The 20396-nt window shown below is 39.9% G+C and overlaps 1 pseudogene; it reads left to right on the forward strand.

Annotated features, from left to right (window-relative positions):
- The first annotated feature begins 1334 nt into the window (after positions 1-1334).
- LOC145795796 (ubiquitin carboxyl-terminal hydrolase 2-like) lies at positions 1335-15334 on the forward strand (annotated as a pseudogene).
- The last annotated feature ends 5062 nt before the right edge of the window (positions 15335-20396 follow it).

A 20396-nucleotide genomic window follows, 5' to 3' on the forward strand; every position in this document is an offset into this window, starting at 1 on the left:
TTGATGTTAAATCATTGATGAAAATGGGACCTAAGGGTTGAAATGGTAATTATGGAAAATGGCCTAATTACATTGTTTGATTAATTGGGATAATTAATGGTGAGAAATGAGGAAATGAAATGTTGGTTGAATATCCATTGGTGCATTTATTTTCTGTTTAGAAATAACTGCTTTGGGCTATCGGTGGAGGATAGTCGTGATTGTTGTAGACAATGCATGATGATTAGGCAAACTGAAACTAATCAATGAAATGTGTCATGAACTTGACGGTTGATAGAATACATTAACTGTATGTATTGGGTGATTGTATATAAAACCAATGTGTTTATATACGTTATGTGTAGAGGAGGAGATAGGGGATGTACTCCGCGGTTTAGGGGAAGATAGGGGATGTACCTCTAAACCGGATAGTGTTGGGAGAAGATAGGGGATGAACTCCGTAGACACAGCTCATATGCTTGTCTAGAGAAGTGAAGATAGAGCTTATATGCTTATCGTAGTAAAGTGTGGATACAGCTTATATGCTTATCTGTGAATGTGGGATATTGTTGTTATACATATCTGTTGAGAATGTGGATATAGCTTTTATGCTTATCTGAATGTGGGATATAGTTTTTATTCATATCTGTGGAAATGATGATAGAGCTAGGATGCTTATCAGTTGAAAAAGGGAAAATGAAAGGTAACTTAGACTCATAAGTTGTATGACATAAATGTGTAATTTATGTGAATGTATCTGTGTTAGCCATCTATCAATTGCTAATTTTTTAGTCATTGTTCATGGTTGGTTTAGTATATTTCTACTGGGCTGTGGCTCACCCTATATGGGAATATCATTTTCAGGTACAGGTAGCATGCCACCTCCAAGGACATAGCTGGGAGGCTAGAGGCGGACATACTTTTGTCGCTTAACTTTTGATGTATTACATGTAACTTCAAGCCAAGGGCTTAATGTGTAAACGAGTTAGTACTCTTTTGTTGTAACCAAGTGTTAACTTGGAAAGCTGTAAGCCCGTAGGGCATTTTGTTTTGATGTTAACATGTAATACTTATGTAATGGAACTTTAATGAATAAAAGAATGTGGTTAGCTTCTATGTAAATGCATGTCTTATCCGATGGGTTTAATGTTGCTTTTTTTTGAGGGCGTTACACCTCTTGGTAAGTTAGGTAAGGAATGAAAGGAAAAGATTATGGTAGTGAGGAAAAGGAATAATTGCGGTTTCTCACATTATGTTTGGATAAACATGATAGAAAGACAGCTCTATTGGTGTTCTTTTTTCTTTTTAATTGTTAATTTAGATAGGTATTATAAAATTTTTACATTTCTCACTAAATGGCACCAAGTTTGGTGAAAAAAAGAACATGAGTTTTAAAAGATTTCACTTTTTCTCAGTTTCTTCCTTTCACATTATTTTGCTTCTCCTCATTCATCCAAATAAGTGATAAGATTTTTGTTTCTCACCATTTCTTTTCTTTTAGAGTCAAACCCGTCAATCCAAATGGGATTTGGATTTGGTTTTATTTCTATTTGGGTATTTGGTGTTTTATAGTTTTCCTGGATTGGTTTTAGGAATTAATGGAAAAAAAGTTAAGAAGAAAGCCCGAAGTGGTTATACAGAGAAACAAGTTTCTACCCTTTCTCAGAAAACTGAAACTGTTGCCCAACAAAGCATTCCAACCACTGATGATGGACTTTCAGTTGTAAAAGAGAGGAAAGTGTGTTCCCATCTTGATAAGGGTATTGATTTAGCTAAAATTTCTTCAAGAATAAGTTCTATGGAACATATTAGGTGTGAAGATTGCAAAGAAGGTGTGGTTGATAGGCGGGCAAGTAAGGAAAGGGGCAAGCAGGTGAAGAAGAAAGGGGGAGGTTCAGTGGACAAGAAACCTGAGTTTTAAGCAATTTGGGTTTGTTTGGAATGTGGTCATCTTTCATGTGGGGGGATTGGATTCCCAACAACCCCTCAAACCCAGGCAGTTCGGGATGCCAGACAAACTCGTCGTCCATTGGCTATCCAATTTGAAAACCTTCAACTACGCTGGTGCTTCCCTTGCAATACACTTATTCCAGTTGAAAAATTGGACGTAAGTGGTGAACAGAAAGATCCGCTGTTAGATATTGTGAAACAGATAAAGCAGCAATCATTTCAAGAGGCCTCAGTGGATGTTGAGGATGTTTATTTTGGGAGTGGCAGTGTTATAAGTGAGATAAAATCAGAAAACACCATTGTAAGTAGTTTGGATGGAAAAAGTGGTTATGTGATCAAAGGCTTGGTTAATCTTTGTAATACTTGCTTCTTTAATTCAATCATGCAGAGTCTCTTAGCAATGGAGAGATTACGGAATCTCTTCTTGGAATTGGATGAGTCTGTAGGTCCTCTGACCGTTTCTTTAAAGAAAATCTTTATTGAAACTAGTTGAGAGGCTAGCTTGAGAAATGTGATAAATCCAAAATCCTTTTTTTGGTGTGTTTGTGCCAAGGCTTCCCAATTTAGGGGGTGTCAACAGCATGACGGTCATGAGTTGCTTCGTTGTTTACTTGATGGGTTATGTACTGGAGAGTTGAGTGCAAGAAAACCGACTACTTCTCTGGAAAATGGGATTTCCTCAAATCTGGGTCCTACTTTTGTTGATGGCATCTTTGGGGGCCAACAATCCAGTACTGTTTCTTGTTTGGAATGTGGGCACTCTGCAACAGTGTTTGAGCCATTTCTAGATCTCTCACTTCTAGTTCCAATTAAGAAGCCCCCATCTAAAAGGGCCTGTAACGCCCTCAAAATAATAACATTAAACCCATCAAATAAGACATGCATTGACATATGAGATAACCACATTCTTTTATACATCAGAGTTTCATACAAAAGTATTACATGTTAACAACAAAAGCAAAATGCCCTACAGGCTTACAGCTTTCCAAGTTAACACTTGGTTACAACAAAAGAGTACTAACTCGTTTCCACATTAAGCCCTTGGCTTGAAATTACATGTAATACATCAAAAACAAAATGACAAAAGTATGTCCGCCTCTAGCCTCCCAAGCTATGTCCTTGGAGGTGGCATGCTGCCTGTACCTGAAAATGATATTCCCATATAGGGTGAGCCACAGCCCAGTAGAAATACACTAAACCAACCATGAACAATGACTAAAAATCTAGCAATTGATAGATGGCCAACACTGATACATTCACATAAATTACACATTTATGTCATACAACTTATGAGTCCAAGTTACTTTTCATTTTCCCCCTTTCAATAGATGAGCATGTTAGCTCTATCATTATTTCAACAGATATGTATAAAAACTATATACCATATTCACAGATAAGCATATAAGCTGTATCCACACTTCACAAAGATAAGCATATGAGCTCTATCTTCACTTCTCTAGACAAGCATATGAGCTGTATCTACAGAGTTCATCCCCTATCTTCTCCCAACACTATCCGGTTTAGAGGTACATCCCCCATCTTCCCCTAAACCGCGGAGTACATCCCTCATCTCCTCCTCTACACATAGCGTATACAAACACATTGGTTCTATATACAATCACTCAATACATACAATTAATGTATTCTATCAACCGTCAAATTCCATGACACATTCCATTGATTAGTTTCCGTTGGCCTAATCATCATGCATTGTCTACAACAATCACAACTATCCTCCACCGATAGCCCAAAGCAGTTATCTCTAAACAGAAAATAAATGCACAATGGATATTCAATCAACATTTCTTTTCCTCATTTCTCACAATTAATAATCCCAATTAATCAAACAATGTAATTAGGTCATTTCCCATAATTAACATTTCAACCCTTAGGTCCCATTTCCATCAATGATTCAACATTTATTCCATTTCTCTATGCCAAACATGCATCTAGGTTTATTATGAGTAAAACCCCAACTTTTGTAAAATAACACAAAAGCCCCAAACTTTCACCAAATTACCAAACCAACCCCAACATCTCAAAATACTAAAATTTAAAGACAAAATCCATAGAGAGGAGTAGGATATCCCTACCTCAAATTCGGAGTCCCAAAGGAGAAGATGACAAAACCCAATGTGCTCCAAATCCCAAAATTTTCAGATTAAAATGTAGCCCTCGACGATCAACAACCTTTTTGTAAAGGCCAAAGGTGAGCAAATCACTCCTACTAGATCAAAACCTAGAGAGAAGGTAGAGTTCTAGAGTGAGAGGCGCAACAATGGTGTTTTTGGAAAAGTAGGAGAGAGAAGAGAAAGTGAAAAAGTGATTTGAAAAGTCAAAACACGGAACTTAAACCCAGTCGACCCGCTCGAGCGTCACTTACAGACTCCCGCTCGAGCGCCAACAATCCCGCTCGAGTGGCGGATACCCACTCCCAGAACTTTTACAGAACCAGGTCTCCGCTCGAGCTCCCAACTCCCCGCTCGAGCGGCACTCACACAACCCCGCTCGAGCGGCCAGTACCACGCTCGAGCGTCCAACACTGCACAGAAAATACTGGATGGGTGCAATCCCCGCTCGAGCGCCAACACTCCCGCTCGAGCGGACAGGTCAAAATCTGGGCAACTAGTTTTGGTTTCTAAACTCAACCAACCTGTAACAAACCTACCCAACACATCCTATAACTCAAATATGAAGTAAAAAGGATGCAAACAAGATAATAAACAACTACCAACATCCACTGACACATGTCTGGATCACTGTACAACAAGGGTAAACCCGGGATCGCTATAACCCCCCTTAAAGAATTTCGTCCCCGAAATTAAGCACAAGTTTTCAAAAACAAGTTTTTCTCCATTTTAAACAATGTTACATTTTAACACTCAAGAATTCGACCCATTACCGGTCATTCCATCCCTTTAACAAGGGGCATTTCACAATATGTAAACAACATATGTACTTTCAACATGCATCAACATTACGCATTTCCTTTCCAATTTCAACAATACGTTCAACACATATAGTGTCACATTCAACTTCCATATGAGGCAAGTTCCAAAACATACTTCCAATAAACCAAAACATTTTCAATGTTTCACAACTTAAGACATATATAAAAGCTCTTAAGTTCAACAATTGTTCAAAATTTAAATACAATATTACATATCAACAAACAAGTCCGGATATTTTTGACGGACTCCCAACTCACGTTCCCAAGTGGCCTCCTCCACTCCGTGATGTTTCCACAAGACTTTCACCAAAGGAATGGTCTTGCCACGCAGGACCTGATCCCGCCTATCCAAGACCCGAACCGGTCTCTCCTCATACGAGGCATCCTCATCTACCTCTAAATCGGTCCAATCCAACACGTGTGATGGATCTGGCTCATACTTCCGAAGCATACTCACATGAAACACGTCATGCACTCCGGACAACTGCGGCGGTAAAGCTAACCGATATGCAACCTCGCCAATCCTCTCAAGGATTTCAAAAGGACCAATAAACCGAGGGGATAACTTCCCACTCTTCCCAAACCTCATCAGGCCTCGTCTAGGTGATATCTTCAGAAAGACATGATCACCAACCTCAAACGCCAAAGGTCCCCTCCTACGGTCGGCATAACTCTTTTGTCGACTCTGGGCTGTAACAAGCCTCCTACGGATGCGCTCAACTTTCTCCGTCGTCTCCCTAACCAACTCCGGACCCAACAAAGGTGCATCACCCACCTCGGCCCAACACACTGGAGACCTACACGGTCAGCCATACAAGGCCTCAAACGGTGCCATACCGATGCCAGACTGAAAACTGTTGTTGTAGGCAAACTCCACTAATGGTAAGTGCCTCTCCCATGTCCCACCGAAGTCCAGGACACAACCCCGAAGCATATCCTCGAGGATCTGAATAGTACGCTCGGACTGCCCATCAGTCTGAGGGTGATAAGCCGTACTAAAGGTCAACTTAGTGTCTAAGGCACTCTGCAAACTCTGCCACAACCTGGCGGTAAAACGAGGATCTCTATCTGAGACGATCGTCACTGGGACCCCGTGCAATCTCACTACGTCCCGAATATACAAATCGACAAGATGATCTACCGAATCTCTCACGCGCATAGGAACAAAGTGCGCCGACTTAGTCAATCGGTCTACAACCACCCAAATAGCATCACTACCCCGCTGAGTCCTCGGAAGACCTACAACGAAGTCCATAGTGACATGTTCCCACTTCCACTCGGCAATAGGCAAGGGTTACAACAAACCCGCTGGCCTCTGATGCTCGGCCTTCACTTGCTGGCAAGTAAGGCACTTCGATACGAAAACAGCCACATCTCTCTTCATACCCCGCCACCAAAACTGGCGACCCAAATCCTGATACATCTTAGTACCTCCTGGATGCACCGCAAGGCGCGAATGATGGAACTCTCGGAGTACTTCCTCTCGGCAAGACTCCGGTACAAACAAACGGTCTCGGTATCTCACACTCAGGTCGGGATACACCGTCAAACCCTTCTCAATCTTCCCACTGGAGATCTTCTCTCGGATGGATTCTACCTCAAGGTCACCTCTCTGTGCCTCTAACACTCGTGTCACAAGTGTAGGCTGCGCAGTAACAGAAAACAAGGCCGCAGCCTCAACAGATTCGCCCAGTAGCAAATCAAACTCACCAAGTGCACCCAACATCTCCCATTCCCGGATGGCTATACTAGCTACATCACTAATGGATTTCCTACTAAGGGCATCGGCCACAACATTGGCCTTTCCCGGATGATAGTGCAACTCAAAATCATAATCCTCGATGAACTCCATCCATCTCCTCTGCCTCAAATTCAAGTCTCTCTGTGTAAACAGATACTTCAAACTCTTGTGGTCCGAGAACACCTCGAACTTCTCACCATAAAGGTAGTGCCTCTAGATTTTCAAGGCAAAGATCACTGCTGCTAACTCTAGGTCGTGTGTGGGGTAATTCTTCTCGTGTATTTTCAACTGACGTGAGCCATAAGCTACCACTTTCCCCTCTTGCGTCAACACACAACCGAAACCCTCTCGTGAGGCATCACAATAAACCGCATAACCCAACCCTCTCTCCGGAATAATCAACACCGGAGCGGTGGTCAATCTAACTTTCAGCTCTTGGAACGACTTTTCACAAGTCTCACTCCACACAAACTTGACCCCCTTCCGAGTCAGTCTAGTCAACGGTGACGCTAGCCTGGAGAAATCTTTCACAAACCGACGATAATACCCAGCCAATCCCAGAAAACTGCGGATCTTAAACACACTCTTAGGCTGTGCCCAGTCTTGCACTACCTCAACCTTGGATGTATCAACAGACACCCCTTCCTCGGATACCACGTGGCCTAAGAATTTGACTTCCCTCAGCCAGAACTCACACTTCCCAAACTTGGCATACAGCCTATGGGCTCTAAGCAACTCAAGCACCACTCTCAAGTGTTCCTCGTGCTCCTCCTCAGTAGGCGAATAGATAAGAATGTCGTCCACGAAAACGACTACAAATCGATCCAAGAATTCCCGGAAGATCCGGTTCATCAAGTCCATATAGACTGTAGGTGCATTGGTAAGCCCAAATGGTATCACCAGAAACTCATAATGGCCATATACCGCGTACGGAATGCCGTCTTAGGAGTATCCTCCTCCCTGACCCTCAACTGGTGGTAACCTGATCTCAAGTCTATCTTAGAGAAACAACGGGAACCCTTCAACTGGTCAAACAAATCATCTATACGGGGCATAGGGTACTTATTCTTAATCGTAGCCCGATTCAACTTCCGGTAGTCTATACACAATCTTAAGGCACCATCTTTCTTTTTAGCAAAGAGGGCCGGTGCTCCCCACAGCGAAACACTAGGGCGAACAAAACCCTTATCTAGCAATTCCTGGAGCTGAACTTTCAACTCAACCAACTCTGCTGGAGCAAAACGGTAAGGTGCCATAGAAATCGGCGCCGTGCCGGGCACCAAATCAATAGAGAACTCTATCTCTCGGTGAGGTGGAAAACTAACAAGATCTTCGGGAAAGACATCCGAATACTCCCAAACCACCCTCGGCAATACAGTCTGGGTCTCATCACACTCACCACTCTCAAAGCTAGCAAGTAGACCACTAAGCTCACTTCGCCCTCGCGAATCATACCCCGTTGGCAAAACACTACCAACCCGGTCTCCCAAGAAATGGAACCACTCCCCGCTCAAGGTACATAACGTGACCCTCTGGCGGTAGCAATCGATAACAGCCCGGTATGACGATAGCCAGTCCATACCCAAAATAACATCAAAACCCTTCATACGCATGACAACAAACGGAAAAGGAAGCCTATAGTCGGCGACCTCTATATCACAACCTCTAACACCCTGTTTCAAGATCAACTCACCACCCAAAGGCGATACCACACAAATAGGAGATGCTAACTGTGCTAACTCCAATTCCAAAACAGATGCAAATGCAGCAGATACAAAAGAATGAGATGCACCCGTGTCTATCAACACATTAGCAACCGAGTTGCAAAACAGAAAAGTACCTCTCACTACCGATGGAGCTGGTACTAAATCCTGCGCGGTAACAGCATACACGCGCCCTGTAGGCCCCTGGTCTACCTGCTCACCTCTCGGAGCAAAAGACTGCTGCACAGACTGAGATGACGAAGCTCCCGGATTGGCCCTCGAAGCCTGCACAGACTGAGCTGGCTGAAATCCCTGCGTCTGTTTAGAACCAGACGCTCCCGAAGTGGCACTTAACTGCGGGCAAAACCTCTTCAGGTGCCCAGGCTGTCCACACTGATAACAAGACAAGGGCTGCCCCCTGCCCAAACTCTGACTCTGCGGTCTAGCTGAAGAAGAAGCAGCTCTCTGACCCCCACCCTTCTGCGGGCAAACTGAAACCTTGTGACCCAGCTGGCCACACTTGTAACAAGCAAACTCCCCCTGATTGCCTCTCCCCGAGCCTGCACTCGGCACTGGAAAGGTCGATCTAGAAACTGCACCCTGAGACTGCTGAGGGTTATAACCCCTCTGTCTCCTGCCATCACCCTGGCCATCTTGGCTCCTCTTGGAGCCTCTCTGCCCCTCATCCTTCTCCTGCATCATGAGCTCGATATGAGCTGCAGCATCCACTAGGTGTCTATACTCTCGGATGTAAGACCCACCAACTCTCAGCTTGAGGCCCCGCCTCAACTTCCGCTCAAACTCATAGCAACGGCGTTCCTCAGACGCCACCAGTTCAGGTGCAAACCTGGACAGACTGGTAAAAGTAGCCTCAAACTCGGCCACTGACAAGCCCTGCTGATTAAGCCGGCTAAATTGATTCCTCAGCTTCTCCCTAGCTGCTGCAGACAAAAACCTCTCCTGAAAAGCATTTACAAACGCCTCCCAAGTACCACCAACACGAGCCTTCTCGTACTTCCACCATTGACCCGCATCTCCCTTCAGTTGGAAGGATGCCAAGGTCACTTTCAGTGCTCCGTCCTCGATGCCAAGCATCTCAAACGTCTTACTCATTTGCTCTAGCCACTCATCAGCCTTCAGTGGCTCCTTCGGATCCCCGATAAACTCATCCGGATTAGACCGGAAAAACTCCCTTTTCAAGAAAGAAGGCCCTGCCTCAGCTGCCTGATTCCCAGCTCTAAGAATACCCAAAGCTCCTGCTATCTCTCTGGCCAAGGCACACATGGCCTGTTGACCCACTGGCTCGGCCACATTGGCCTGACCAACTCCCTCCTGCACTGCCGGTATCTCACCCGGTAACGGTACTTCCTGCCTCGCAGGTCTACCACGCCTAGCACCTCTTCCTCGTCCTGACATCCTAATAAAGGTAATATAGAACGTTAGCACATTCACAAATGTGCCGAAACTAAACACTCACGTCCTAATGCATGGACAACTGTAATTCACTCCACGTAAGCACATAAACACATAAGCACTTACGAATTTCATTTTCGGATAATGATAGTCCCGAGGCGTTACTAGAGTTCCGGTTAGAAATAGCATTGATCAAGTGCTTTTCCAACAAGACTCCCAGAAACCCAAGGATCCAATCAACATCCTAGAAACTACATTCCACACCCACATAGCCACATAAGCATGTTATCAATTAAGCACATAGAATATGACATTACATCTAAGTCTCTATCAAGCGAGACAAACCCATTGTGATCCTAATCACTTCCCACGTACCCAAAGTATTCGAACCCGGTACGCTCTGATACCAAGTTGTAACGCCCTCAAAATAATAACATTAAACCCATCAAATAAGACATGCATTGACATATGAAATAACCACATTCTTTTATACATCAGAGTTTCATACAAAAGTATTACATGTTAACAACAAAAGCAAAATGCCCTACAGGCTTACAGCTTTCCAAGTTAACACTTGGTTACAACAAAAGAGTACTAACTCGTTTACACATTAAGCCCTTGGCTTGAAATTACATGTAATACATCAAAAACAAAACGACAAAAGTATGTCCGACTCTAGCCTCCCAAGCTATGTCCTTGGAGGTGGCATGCTACCTGTACCTGAAAATGATATTCCCATATAGGGTGAGCCACAGCCCAGTAGAAATACACTAAACCAACCATGAACAATGACTAAAAATTTAGCAATTGATAGATGGCCAACACTGATACATTCACATAAATTACACATTTATGTCATACAACTTATGAGTCCAAGTTACTTTTCATTTTCCCCCTTTCAATAGATGAGCATGTTAGCTCTATCATTATTTCAACAGATATGTATAAAAACTATATCCCATATTCACAGATAAGCATATAAGCTGTATCCACACTTCACAAAGATAAGCATATGAGCTCTATCTTCACTTCTCTAGACAAGCATATGAGCTGTATCTACAGAGTTCATCCCCTATCTTCTCCCAACACTATCCGGTTTAGAGGTACATCCCCCATCTTCCCCTAAACCGCGGAGTACATCCCCCATCTCCTCCTCTACACATAGCGTATACAAACACATTGGTTCTATATACAATCACTCAATACATACAATTAATGTATTCTATCAACCGTCAAATTCCATGACACATTCCATTGATTAGTTTTCGTTTGCCTAATCATCATGCATTGTCTACAACAATCACAACTATCCTCCACCGATAGCCCAAAGCAGTTATCTCTAAACAGAAAATAAATGCACAATGGATATTCAATCAACATTTCTTTTCCTCATTTCTCACAATTAATAATCCCAATTAATCAAACAATATAATTAGGTCATTTCCCATAATTAACATTTCAACCCTTAGGTCCCATTTCCATCAATGATTCAACATTTATTCCATTTCTCTATGCCAAACATGCATCTAGGTTTATTATGAGTAAAACCCCAACTTTTGTAAAATAACACAAAAGCCCCAAACTTTCACCAAATTACCAAACCAACCCCAACATCTCAAAATACTAAAATTTAAAGACAAAATCCATAGAGATGAGTAGGATATCCCTACCTCAAATTCGGAGTCCCAAAGGAGAAGATGACAAAACCCAACGTGCTCCAAATCCCAAAATTTTCAGATTAAAATGTAGCCCTCGACGATCAACAACCTTTTTGTAAAGGCCAAAGGTGAGCAATTCACTCCTACTAGATCAAAACCTAGAGAGAAGGTAGAGTTCTAGAGTGAGAGGCTCAACAATGGTGTTTTTGGAAAAGTAAGAGAGAGAAGAGAAAGTGAAAAAGTGATTTGAAAAGTCAAAACACGGAACTTAAACCCAGTCGACCCGCTCGAGCGTCAAACACCCCGCTCGAGCGTCACTCACAGACTCCTGCTCGAGCGCCAACAATCCCGCTCGAGCGGCGGATACCCACTCCCAGAACTTTAATAGAACCAGGTCTCCGCTCAAGCTCCCAACTCCCCGCTCGAGCGGCACTCACACAACCCCGCTCGAGCGGCCAGTACCACGCTCGAGCGTCCAACACTGCACAGAAAATACTGGATGGGTGCAATCCCCGCTCGAGCGCCAACACTCCCGCTCGAGCGGACAGGTCAAAATCTGGGCAACTAGTTTTGGTTTCTAAACTCAACCAACCTGTAACAAACCTGCCCAACACATCCTATAACTCAAATATGAAGTAAAAGGATGCAAACAAGATAATAAACAACTACCAACATCCATGGACACATGTCTGGATCACTGTACAACAAGGGTAAACCCTGGATCGCTATAGGGCCCAACCTATTTCTTGAGCCAAGGAACCAATGCTGCCTCCAAAACGAAGTGGAAGGATTCGTCTAAAGCTTAATAGGGAAGCGAATTCTGTAGCATCTGAAAGTGTTTCAGTTCCGTCAGCTGGTGGTTCATCTTCTTGCCAAGTAGAATCTACTGTGCCTGTCAAAGAAAAAGTGGGAGATGCTTTGGTCGATTCTGCACTGTTTGAATCCGTTGGCCCTAGTACTGTGGCAGATAAAAAGAGTTCAGTTTCATCAAATCTCTTGACTGCTGAAGAGTTTGAAAAGAATACATTCATCAAGAATGTCATGGATAAAACAGAGGCATCAGTTGACAATTTAGCATGGTTGGATTACCTGGAACCAGATCCTGTGTCAAATGACGATGATACAGATTCAAAACCTAATGATATTACAGTAATTTATGATTCAGGAAGACAATTTGGTGCTCAAAACGATGCCTTGTTACAGGATGGCATAGAATCTAGCAGGCAGATCCATTGTCTTTGTATAGTAGAAACAGCAGGTTCATTGGACAATTTGACATGGTTGGATTACCTTGAACGCGATACATTATCAGATGATCATGTTATGGCTTCCAACGTTAACGATGCATTAGTTGTCACACCCTCAAAATTAACAACATTAAACCCATCAAATAAGACATATGAAATAACCACATTCTTCTATTCATCAAAGTTTCATTACAAAAGTATTACATGTTAACAGCAAAAGCAAATGCCCTATGGGCTTACAGCTTTCCAAGTCAACACTTGGTTACAACAAAAGAGTACTAACTCATACACATTAAGCCCTTGGCTTGAATTTACATGTAATACATCAAAAGTAAAAACGACAAAAGTGTGCCCGCCTCTAGCCTCCTAAGCTATGTCCTCGGATGTGGCATGCTACCTGTACCTGAAAATGATATTCCCATATAGGGTGAGCCACAGCCCAGTAGAAATACACTAAACCAACCATGAACAATGACTAGAAGATTAGCAATTGATAGATGGCCAACACTAACACATCCACATAAATCATATTTTATGTCATACGACTTAAGAGTCCAAGTTACTTGTCATTTTCCCTTTTTCAACAGATAAGAATATTAGCTCTATCATCATTTCAACAGATATGTATAAAAACTATATCCCACATTTACAGATAAGCATATAAGCTGTATCCACACTTCACAAAGATAAGCATATTAGCTCTATCTTCACTTCTCTAGACAAGCATATGAGCTGTATCTACGGAGTTCATCCCCTGTCTCCTCCCAACGCTATCCGGTTTAGAGGTACATCCCCCATCTTCCCCTAAACCGCGGAGTACATCCCCCATCTCCTCCTCTACACATAACGTATACAAACACATTGGTTCTATATACAATCACTCAATACATACAGTTAATGTATTCTATCAACCGTCAAATTCCATGACACATTTCATTGATTAGTTTTCGTTTGCCTAATCATCATGCATTGTCTACAACAATCACGACTATCCTCCACCGATAGCCCAAAGCAGTTATTTCTAAACAGAAAGTAAATGCACAAATGGATATTCAATCAACATTTCATTTCGGTGAGTGATAAATAATTCAACTACACCCTTTAACCCATACATTCCCAATCTCAACAATTCCGTTTCATTTCCTCATTTCTCACAATTAATTATCCCAATTAATCAAACAATGTAATTAGGTCACTTTCCATAATTAACATTTCAACCCTTAAGTCCCATTTTCATCAATGATTCAACATTTATTCCATTTCTCTATGCTAAACATGCATCTAGGTTTATTATAAATAAAACCCCAACTTTTGTAAAATAACACAAAAGCCCCAAACTTTCACAAAATTACCAAACCAACCCCAACATCTCAAAATACTAAAATTTAAAGACAAAATCCATAGAGAGGAGTAGGATATCCCTACCTCGAAGTTTGAGCCAAAAAGGAGATGAAGACTCGAAGACCAACATGCTCCAAACCCAAACTTTTTCAGATTAAATTGAAGCTCTCAACGCCCTCTATCTTTTTAACAAAGACCCTAGGCTAGATTCACACTCTAGGGAGATCAAATCTTAGAGAGAGTGTAAGCTTAGAGAGAGAGAGTCTCGGATCTAAGGTTTGAAAGAAAAAGGAAGTGAAAAATTGATGTTCAAAAACGCTACTGTCCGCTGATATAAAACACGCTCGCTCGAGCGAAAACTTTGTCGCTCGAGCGACCAGACACAGAAAAATCTCGCTCGAGCCAAGAAGTTCTCGCTCGAGCCAAAAACTCAGAAGTGCGCTCGAGCGAAGGAATGCTCGCTCGAGCCAACAACTCAAACCCTCAGGTCTGCAACCAGAAGCACGCTCGAGCGACAGACTTCTCGCTCGAGCGAAAAACAAACCAGACCGCTCGAGCGAAGAAAGCTCGCTCGAGCCAAGAAATGTAGCTCTCAGGTCCAGAACCAGACGCAATCCCTAGCTCGAGCGAAGCCACTCTGGCTCGATCTACCAGACACGAACTCAACTCTCGCTCGAGCGATCAACTCCTCGCTCGAGCGAAGGTCCAAAAATCTGGGCAGCAGCACTAGGCTCCCAAACACAACCAACCTGTAACAAACCTGTCCAACACATCCTATAACTCAATATACAAAGTAGTAGTAGATGTAAACAAGACAATAATCAATTACTATCATCCACGGACACATGTCCGGATCACTGTATAACAAGGGTAAAACCGGGATCGCTATATTAGTAGTCCAAGATTCTGGAGGCAAGGATGGTTTAGGGAATTCTTTTGAAAATGACCTCCCATTACAGGTCCAAGATTCTGAAGTTTTGTTGGTTCCTCATAAAGAAGAAACTTCAACTAGTGGTGAGATATTGGGAGAAGGTAAGGTCTCATTGTCAGCTGTTGGCTGTGAACCAGATGCATTGGACTTTGATGGATTTGGAGACTTATTTAATGAGACAGAAATTGTTGCAGGGCCCGATGTAAAACCCTTGTCAAGTGAGAGTAATTTTCTGGCATACGAAATTGCAGAAACTGCTTTCTTAGATGGAAATAGCAGCGAGTCTGATCCAGATGAAGTCAATAACAGTGATTCTCCAGTGTTCATAGAGAGCTGTTTGGCATATTTCATGAAGCCAGAGCTTCTCTCCAATGAACATGCTTGGCATTGTGAAAACTGTTCAAAAGTTCTTCGTGAGTGAAGGATGAAATCAAGGAAAAAGCGGCAGAAAGCTACATCCAAGATTCAGGTAAGTGGGGTTGAGGATAGTATTCAAAGTGCTCCATCAAGTGCAACAAATATGGTACAAAACTTTCCAAATGGTAAACACATAAATATAAGCACGTCTTTGAATTCAATGTTGCACAAACCAGGCCAAATAAGCAGACAAATATATACAAAACTTTCCAAATGGTAAACACATAAATATAAGCATGTCTCTGAATTCAATGCTGCACATAATGGGATATTAGATCGGAATAGTCGCGACTTTCGAATTAATGTGATAGAATTCTGACTAGAACTACACCATACAAGAGTATCGTACTTATAAAGGATAATCTCATAAAATATAAAGAACACAAACATAGATTTGTACTAAGTAGAAAACTTATACAGAAAACAAATTTCATAAAATAATAATCTGCAACAATATTATCAGATTCTAATAAACAAAATCAAGAATAACCAAAAATTACGGTTAAAGACAACATAATAAGAAATAGAATCTGACTCAAACATAGATCATGTAAAATCATATTTTAAATACAGAATATACAAAATAAAATTACTACCGAATAAAAATTCCATAGGTAAACAACCAGAAGCCTTTCAAAAAGAAAAAAAAAAGACCCAGAAAACATTGAATAAAATTCTGTATTGAAAACAGAATACATATACAGCAAAATCCGGAAAAGAAAACTAACAGTCTATATTTTTTGAAAAACATTTTATCCATTAAATAAAATTAATTGATGTTGCATACTTACTTAATATGAATTAATGGTCATAATCAAAATGACCGAACGTTAGTCTCAATGTTTTAGAAAACCAAATGGATGTCTTATTCTTATAATAGATATGCAAAACGGAAAAAGAATCAATGCCTATATCAAGGAAGAAATCACACAGGGAAGAAGCATAGATGAAAGATGCAAAACAGATTTAAAATGGACTGTACAATCACAACAGATACTAAAATTTGTCTGACAACAAATTTAATATAGAACTGACATCAGTATACTGGAATAGAATACCACTTAAACACAATTTTAGGTAAAAATTACCAATCATATTTGTCGATTCTATTGCCAGATAAAAGATGCAGTAACAATACTAGAGTTTTACAGAAAGCAGGAAACAAATTTTGCAAGAAACCAAATTTGCAAAATATAATTTAACCGAAAAGAATTAATTTGTATCATTATAGATAGGAGGATTCTGTCTTAAAATTGTAAGAAAATATTGTCGTTAAAATCAATTTAATGCAAATAAATAATAAAATAAAACACAAGAAATTCCTTGTAGAAATTTTGTAAACTTAGTACAGATTGTGACCAAGACCAGTGTTTGAACATTGTCTCTTTAAGATAGAATTTCAGCCTCGCCTTTGGTGCTTGCGATTAATGGACATCCTGCCTCCAGGATACAATGATCACCCCACACAGAAATTGCACAACTTTCTGTGTGTACAGCGAACCAATTTGTGCCATGCAATTCTCTTATATACTCGACTAGATATAATATATGAATCCTAAAACAAACCTTAACTTATGTATCAATGCCATGAGATGGGATGGAATTTATAGAAGCACTCACGACCTTTAGAATGGTCATGATTCTTGGGTTCACATCCTTTTATAGGAATAGACACCATGAAAGATTGCATCATTCCATTCAAATGGAGTCAATTTTTATTCACTTCTAAAATTTTCCAACATTTTACTTTTTACTTTTTGTTTTAGGCCAAATTACATCAGTAGTCCCGATACTCTAGTCTTTATGTTATTTTGATTCATGTAATTCCAATTGACTCAATTTTGACCCTAAATTTATAAATTTGTCTTAATTTCGTTCAATTGATTACAGTTGTAAGTATTATTTTATGAAAAATACACACATAAGTGGCATGTTTTATGTTTTTAAGAACAAAATTGAATTTGTTTAACACAATGAGTCAATCTCAACTAATTCAGTAATTACTTTCTGTCAAAAATTCTAATGGTGTTATCAATTAGACCAAATTGACACAATTAAAATTAAGGGTCAAAATTGAGTCAATTAAAAGTGTAGAATTAAAATAATGCAATGGGTAAAATGTAGGGACTACCGAGAGAATTTATCTCAAATTTTGTTTTTGGTACTTAACAGTTTTATCTCGGCAAGCTAAATGAATAAAAATAGATGTTGTTAGGACCAGTGAGACCACTTCCAAATTAAATTTAATGTTTCAAATCGTTGATTTTTAGAAGTGTTATTGAAAAATTTATTTATAAAAAATTAAATTAATTCGGCATTGATAACTCTCTACCGCCACACAAGTGTTCTGGTGCCAAAATTCAAACATGACAGATGGGAGCTTGTTAGACTTTTCTCTAATTGAGGTTGCTGGTCATACCAACCACTTGAAACTCTCTATATTCGTGTTAAAAAGGATCTATTTGAATCTTATATTTCAGTATACGTTTTCAAAGAGAGATAAAAAGAAAATTATAAAGAAAAAGTAATAAAATTTTAGTTTATATTATTGTGAATATTTGTCTCTTCTTTTTCTTTTCTCTTTAATCACTATTATATAATTCAAAATTTAAACATTGTTTAAAAATTGTGAGTTACCATTGTTTTCTTCAATAATACTCATAAATTTTAATTGAACTTAGCTTACATCTAATTAGGGGTGTAAAAATGACTCGTGGTCTGTAGGTGGTCTGAAACTCGCCCACGGTCAGGAGTAGATCCAGCCCGGTTAGGCTCAGGCCCGAACCCAGACCGGAAGCTTGCGCCGGAACTGTCATTTTGAAATCCAGCCAGGCCCGGCCGGACCATTGAAATATTGTGTTTGGTTACATATCTTGATTCTTTTGGTGTGAATGCAGAATTGGAGAAGAAGAAAAGAATAATTTTAATGTTAAAAAGTCTATTCAATAGTCTTGTAATAATAGACGTCTTAGTGGGTGAACAATGATTGAGACCTCTATTTTTTAGAAACCTCCACAATCCCTTTTGAATCTCCACCATTGATGGTGTGGGCTCCACACATACATGAGTGGGTCCCACATATACATCAATGGTTGAGGTCTAAAGGGAGTTGTGCGGGTTTCCAAAAAATGGGGGTCTTAAGCATTTTTCGTGAACTTAAATGAGTGGACTCCACACATACATGAGTGGTGTGGATCATTTTAGGGGTTGTGGGGTTTTCAAAAAATGGGTCTCTATCATTGTTGTAAATAAATATAAGGGTAAAGAAAACCTTTCACAACATACAACCCCCATAACGGGGAGGAATAAATCAAATATTGCAAAAATATCAAATTCCTCTTCATAAAAGTTGAAGTCAAAACCTAACTCTATAACAGTGCTACACAACCATTGAAATGTTGTGTTTAGATAGATATCTTGATTCATTTGGTGTGAATGGAGAATTGGAAAAGAAGAAAAGAATAATTTCTGTTGAAAATTCTGTTCAATAGTCTTGTAATAATAAAAGCCTTAGTGAGTGAACAATCACATAAATAAATTCAAGAACAGACAAAAATAAGATAATTCAACAAAAAAAATATATTGTTCACTCACCCTTTATATATATGGATGAATATGCATACGTATGTAGGTAAAAAGAGTTATATAAGTTTGTTGTTGTTTGGAAAGTCCTCTCGACTGTCATCCTTCTCTTGGTTTTTGAGGTGTTTGTAAGCGAATTGGTTGATTTTTGGAGGCCTCCCTTTCCTGGTATGTTTGTCCACTTAATTATTTATTTGCATATATATATATATATATACATATTAACAATTGGTAGCTAGAAGGAAAAAATGAAAGAAATCAAAATTTCCATAAGACACTGTTATGAAGTACGGATATTTTTCTTGGATATTTCAAAAAGAGAGATGTATCTGTATTATACTTGTATTAGATATCTATTTTTTGGATATTCACTGATATATATAAGATACTCTAAATATAATACTTCTTTTACAAAATTAAAATTGTAGTATTTCTTGCATAATATTATAATATAATATAAATAATTGTAAGGATAAATGTAAGAATATTTTTCTACTACTTTATTTAGTTATCTGATAAGAAGAATATAGTGAATTAAAGTAATTAAATATGTCAAATTGATATATTTTTTTCTTTCATGCATTTCCCATATAATTATATAAAAAGTAAGTATTAATAAGGGAATATAATAATAGTATAATTAAAATTAAATATCAACATATAAATAAGCAAGTAAATTTGAAAATAATATTTTTTACGTGTGCCAAAAGGGAAAGGGGATATTTTTTTTAAGGTAATACAAACATATTAGATATTGACATGAAATATTTGCAAGATCTATTGAAAATTAAAAAGTAAACATGCTACTATCTTAAATTAATATCTCATTCTTAAATGTTAATATTTTGCATTATAAAATTACAGTATGATTTTTCAACATTCTTGATTTTATGCGTAATTCATTAATAATATTTTTTTTAAAAAAATTACTTTTTTTTTAAGTTTTGTTCTATAGTCGTATCCTTATTGTATTATATATGGTATCTTGCTTCCTAGACACAATGATAAGATTTGAACTAAATATCACACCTGATAAGGGCACAAGGAGAGGGGGATCAGGAGGGGCATTATAGCGATCCCGGGTTTACCCTTGTTATACCGTGATCCGGACATGTGTCCGTGGATGTTGGTAGTTGTTTATTATTTTGTTTACATCCTTTTACTTCGTATTTGAGTTATAGGATGTGTTGGGCGGATTTGTTTCAGGATGGTTGAGTTTAGAAACCAAAACTAGTTGCCCAGATTTTTGGCCTGTACGCTCGAGCGGAGGTGTTGGCGCTCGAGCGGAGATTACACCCATTCAGTATTTTCCTGTGCAGCGTTGTACGCTCGAGCGTGGTATTGGCCGCTCGAGCGGGGTTGTCTGAGTGCCGCTCGAGCGTAGGGTTGGGAGCTCGAGCGGAGGTCTGGTTCTGCAAAAGTGCTGGGCGAGTGCATTCTGCGCTCGAGCGGGAGGTTGGCCGCTCGAGCGGAAGTCTGTGAGT

Source organism: Camellia sinensis, chromosome 7 (genome assembly GCF_055761805.1).
Source record: "Camellia sinensis isolate YWXY chromosome 7, ASM5576180v1, whole genome shotgun sequence".
Classification (NCBI taxonomy): domain Eukaryota; kingdom Viridiplantae; phylum Streptophyta; class Magnoliopsida; order Ericales; family Theaceae; genus Camellia; species Camellia sinensis.